Here is a 6,048-nt window from a genome sequence, read left to right on the forward strand (position 1 = left end):
AAAGAGCAGGTAATAAGACCCTTAAAATTAAATATCATAAAAATCAAGTTTTCAAACATAACTTTCCTAACAGGTCAAAGAGGCTGAAGTTTTGGTCTCCATGTTATTTAATTCAGACCAAAGGAAAAATGAACTTTGCTCTTGAATAAGGCAAGACAAAAATCATGTCTGTTTTCCACATTCTAGCCAAGTGCCCTTCAGCCAACAATCCTCTTAACCACTCCTATGCTTAAACTAAGACAGAATTCTGTCTCCAATTAAGTTTGAGATTTCTGCTTTTCCAGTTGCAAAATATTCTTTCCAAAATAATTAACAGTACTACAATATAATCCTGTTTCATCCTTAGCTCGTACATATGTGAGGGAACAGACATAGAAACATGAATTTTATCATTTCTGAAGCTGCACATTACAAGCCCAACAGGCTGGTTTGAGATAATACATCATCTGCTGCCAAAACACAGACCCCTGCCACTTGGATTAAGAGACCACTCTAGTAGCTGTAACAGGATCTGTCGCCAAGTTCTCAAAGCTTCAGGACGCAGTCAGAGTCATCATTAGCTATGTACATCCCCTACATTTGTTATGAGAATCTCATTCAGACAATACTTTAGCATATAAACCAGAACATCCCTAATTTAGCTTGTCTGGACACAACTTGTGGCCTCAGAAGCTGCTTCTAATTCTGCATATAGGGTATTTTTCGCTGGTTAGGCAGCATGTATACAGCACTGGAAACTACCATATTCACAACAAATACTGAGTACTTCTGGAGAGCTCTAGGTATAAATACATAGTATTACCTACTACTGCCTTCTTTTTAAGCAGTTCCATCACAGGGTTGGGGTTTTTTTATATAGAATTTAAATTATTTTCAGAACACCAAGTATGCCAGAAAATCTGTTAAAGAATCCTAATGGTCTATGAAAGAAGATCGCTTCGTGGCCTGATTATTTTTTTTTTTAAGTAACAGCTTTGTTACCAATTAATGGATTGTTATTTACTTAGTCTGTAAAGGCAAGGATGAAAACATATTGGACTCATACAGCAAACATAATTCCTTTTATTTATAACTGCATTCTATGACACTGTGGCAAAAGCGTGGCACAGCTTGCCTTGCTACTCCGTTCAGTTTATACCAAAAGGAAGGATCAAAGACAACCTCTAGCTCAGAAATCCTGAGGCACAAGCTGTTAGAAGCTGAGCATGTTCTTAAAGATCCATTTTCTTGCTTTTTTACTTTTCCATTTACAGACAGGTTTCCAATAATAACTTATGACACTGAATGACCTACAAACTTTGATCTGGACAAGCACAGTATTTCTTAGCTAAGATTGTTTAAGGGTCATCACCAAATGTAGGAACTCAGCAAAATAATACTTTATTATTTTTTGCTTCTTCAGTGGTGCTTCTATAACAAGATAAGCAAATACGTAAGTCAACCCTAACTTTTTTTTTTACTGTGTTCACTGTTGGTTTCGTAATATCTGGTCATAAAGTATCATTTATATTGGAAAATGTCACCCAAGAAAGCATGTATTTCAGAGAGTTCATAATTGCCTAGGGAAAGCAGACACAGCAACTGAAAATCAAGTTATCCACAACTTCTGCTAGATAACCCCCTCCTGTCCTCCAAACCTAGAAGGATTTGGTCCTAGGAAACATTAAAAACAGCAGGTAACACTAAGCACTGGTAGCAAAGGTAAACCACATAGCTGAGTTCCCATCCATTGCTAATTACTGTGTTCCATTTCAAGAACAGAGAGATCCAGAATGAGTATCCAGTTTAAAGAAGTGGTCCATGTTCTTACTTATTTCAGCCTTACTTGTGGAAAAATGGGAACAGAGAAGGCAGCTAAATGAATACATTCACGATATACTGAGATTTAAGTATCACTACAGGGTTTTCTTTTTACTATTTTGTATTTCTCAAATTCTTGGGATTGTACAATAAACTAGACGTACTGGAAAGCAGAAAGGAGGATCAAAGCCTTTTTGGACTTATACCCCTTTGAAATACTGTCAAGTTAATTTAAGGATTTTATTTGTAAGCACTGCACAAATGAAGACAGGAACTGAAAAGAGTTATAAGCTGACAGGAATTTTTTAGCTATGGAATACATCAGTGGTTTAAATTTCCCTGTCCTGCTTCCCTGTGGAGTGCCCGGCTCTGTCCTAACAATATACTCAGAACCAGTGTCAAACCTGCTAACAAATCCTGCCTTTCTGCCAAACCCATCACACATTGTAACGTGACCCTTGGTAATCTACAAAGTGCTTTTCATTGCATTTTTTAATGCAGAAATTAATTTGCCTACAAAATAACTGTTACATTCTGCGATAGACAGCTTTTATTGTAAAAAAGACAGACTGTAGTGTTCCTCAAGAGAAATGTTTTTTAAATTACAGTATTTGGTATGTTTTTGTTAGCTTAATGCCCCACCTGCTGGCTGATGACTAAATTACATTGTGACAGCTATCAAAGAAGTCACATGCCTATTATTCTGTCACCAGTAGGTAGCTATACGCTGTCATGGCAACTGGTACCATTCTACGTAAAAGATGGACTGCACAGCTGGGTCCACCACAGTGTGAAGATTAACATACGAAATAGAACCTAGATGGTTATAAAACAGTAAGATTTTTAATATCCATCCAGATCGATCACACTGAAATATTACAAAGCATAATGTGAATAAGAAATACTACAGAAACAGTGAACTCCTCATGTATCTTTAGTCTGTAAGAATTCCTACACCTTCAGCTGTGCCCAGCTCCGTCACCATACTGGGCTCTGCTATATTCAGGCATAATTTCTCAAAAATGGATCAAAGAGTCTAGTAGAAGAGACAGAAGTCAAGGCTCAAAATGAAAAAAAAAAACCATTTTGGTCTCATTTGAGAGTGCCATTTGAAAGAACAGTTTTAAAGCTTAGTTTATTTTAAAGAATGCATACAATCACCAGCTCATGTAGTAATCCGACCTCACTTAGTTGAAGGTGCTCTGCTTGCAGTTAGCGCTGGCCTGAGTTTAGGACCTGCTTAATAATTTGAAAAAGCACAAATAAAGCACCTTTCAGAAGCAGATGTGCCTGCCTGTCACGTCCATCCCCCAAGCTCAGCCAAGACACTTGCTCAGCTATGCCAAGACATGAAATGTTTCTGCTGTGGCCCTGAATTTACGCAGGAACCTAGAAAATGTTCTTTCCCTGGACATACAAGGATTTGCCAAGGTGCCAACTCCAGGATTATCTTCTATTTCAACCCTCTGACTCCCCAGGCTCAAGCCTCCTGAATCTCTTGCAGATATTCCCACACGGAATTAATTGCCTAGAAGACTTATTAAAAGCTGAACAAATACAATCAAGTTACATGTAGCAAGAGAAGTAAAAAATCCACATTCAGGCTTCCTTCACGGCAGTAGACATGTTTAGTACTGTCCCAGTGTTAGAAAGCATGCTTTGGTGTGAATTGTCTCACAGGACAGCAGCTCCCTGTCTTGCAGCCGCCTAACATTCTTACTTGCTGTGCACCGTTTCCTCAGAAACCACGGCAGAACTAAGCTCATCAGCCCAGACTTCACAAGTTACTCATGGGCAACACAGCACTAAAATACCATTTCTGAAACTCCACCACTATCGATCCTTTTACTTCGAAAAATCCGCTTTTAAAACCTGTTAATAGAATTGCACTTGCAATTAATGAAACTACCACAGGCCGCCTAAGCAAACACATATTTCTCTGTCTGGCTGTCTCCTAAGTCAGGGAATAATCACTGCAACAGTGAGATAAGCACAACTGACAAGTTAAGTTTTACAAAAGCTATTATAACTTTCTATTTGAAAGACCACACAGACTTATTTCCCTGTCAAAAACAGATTAAGTCCAGCATTTACAGGAAGTGTCTTATCCATAAAGATCTGTTGCTGCAACATTTTTCCTTAGACGAGATTTAGCAAATAAGTTGCTTAAATATGTATAAAGATCTCTATTCTAGTGAAAGTACAATCAGGAGCACTAAGCGAGCAACCTCAGTTAGCATTCCTAATATTTAGTGATGTGACAGTAACTTTTATCTGCACAAGTGAGACATCTAATAAAAAGGAAAAGACCTACTTCTTTTTCTTTTTTAAAAAAATTTTTACTCTGGTATTGTACACAAATCAATTCTGCATATTTGCTTAAAATAACTTCAGGGACAGTAAGGGAAATCTTTTTCACAATGTAAAGTTTTGTCTATATGCCTATATATAGGCATATAGTTGTTTTGTCTTATGTCTATATATATATATACACACCTTGAACAACAATGTTTTCAGCTTAATTGCCGTTTGACGCCAAACTACATCATCTTTTTATGAAGCACTGAACGCGAGAGCCCTCTAATGGCCACAGTGAAAGAGCCATCTGTAGCAGACAACGTCTACCTGCAAACCTCAAGGCAGCTGCTCAGTGCAGGGTCTTGTCCTACGAATCCTGACAAGTCTGAAGAGGGTTTTCTCCCAGTTATTAAAAATACTACCTTCAGAGATTTCCACACTAGTAGGTGCATAAGAGAAAGGAAGATACTTAAAGGGTACATCACAAAACTTTGCAGGGAGAAAATTAGAAGGGCCAAAAGCCCAACTAGAACTTAATCTGGCTACTGCTGTAAAAAACAATTAAAAATGTTTCTATAAATACATTAGCAACAGAAAGAAGGCTAAGAAGAATCAGTAGGTTCTCCATACTTTATTGGACTTGGGGGGAAACATAGTAAAAAATATGACAAAAAGGTGGAGATACTTAATACCTTCATTGCCTCAGTCTTAATTAGTAAGACCAGCTGTTCTCCAGGTACCCAGTCCCCTCAGCTGGAAGACAGGAATGGGGAGCTGAACAAAGCCCCCATAATCCAAGGGGAAACAGTTAGCGACCTGCTACACCACTTGGACATGAACAAGTCTATGGGGCTCAATGAGATCCACCAGAGGGTAGTGATGGAGCTGGTAGAAGTGCTCACCAAGACACTTTCCATCATTTATCAGCAGTCCTGGCTAACTGGAGAGGTCCAAGTTGACTGGAGGTTAGCAAACGTGACACCCATCTACAAGAAGGGCCAGAAGGATCCAGGAAACTACAGACCTGTCAGTCTGACCTTGGTGCCCAGGAAGGTTATAGAAAAGATCATCTTGCGTGCCAACACACAGCACATACAGGACAACTAGGTGTCAGGCCCCAGATTCACAGAGCCAGCATGGGTTTATGAAAGGCAGGTCCTGCTTGACAAACCTGATCTCCTATGACAAGGTGACCTGCACAGTGAATGAGGGAAAGGATGTGGATGTTGTTTACCTGGACTGGAAAAGGGAAAACACAACCCCTACTTTCAAAAAGGGAAAGAAGGAAGACCTAGGGAACTACAGGCCAGTCAGTCTCTCCTCTGTGCCTGGCAAGATCATGGAGTAGATCCTCCTGGAAACTCCGCTGAGGCACACAGAAAACAAGGAGGTGACTGGTGACAGCCAGCATGGCTTCACCAAGGGCAAGTCATGCCTGACAAATTTGGTGGCCTTCTAGGAAGGGGTTACAGCAGCAGTGGACAAGGGAAGATCAACTGATATCATCTAGCTGGATTTGTGAACAGCATTTGACACTGTCCCACATGACATACTGCTCTCTAAATTGAAGAGACATGGATTCAACAAATGGACCACTCGGTGGATAAAGAACTGGCTGGACAGTTGCACTCGAAGAGTTGCGGTCAACAGCTCGATGTCCAAGTGGAGAGCAGTGACAGGTGGCATTCCTCAGAGATCAGTACTGGGACCAGTGCTGTCTTAACATCTTTGCTGGCAACATGGACAGTGGGATTGAGTGCACCCTCAGCAGGTTTACCGACGACACCCAGCTGTGTGGTGCGGTTGACATGCTGAAGGGAAGGAATGCCATCCAGAGGGACCTGGACAGGCTGGAGAGAGGTGGGCCTGTGTGAACCTCATGAAGTTCAACAAGGCCAAGTGCAAGGTCCTACATCTGGGTTGGGGCAATCCCAAGCACAAATACAGGCT

Source organism: Charadrius vociferus, unplaced genomic scaffold, assembly GCF_000708025.1.
Source record: "Charadrius vociferus isolate BGI_N301 unplaced genomic scaffold, ASM70802v2 scaffold217, whole genome shotgun sequence".
NCBI classification, from domain to species: domain Eukaryota; kingdom Metazoa; phylum Chordata; class Aves; order Charadriiformes; family Charadriidae; genus Charadrius; species Charadrius vociferus.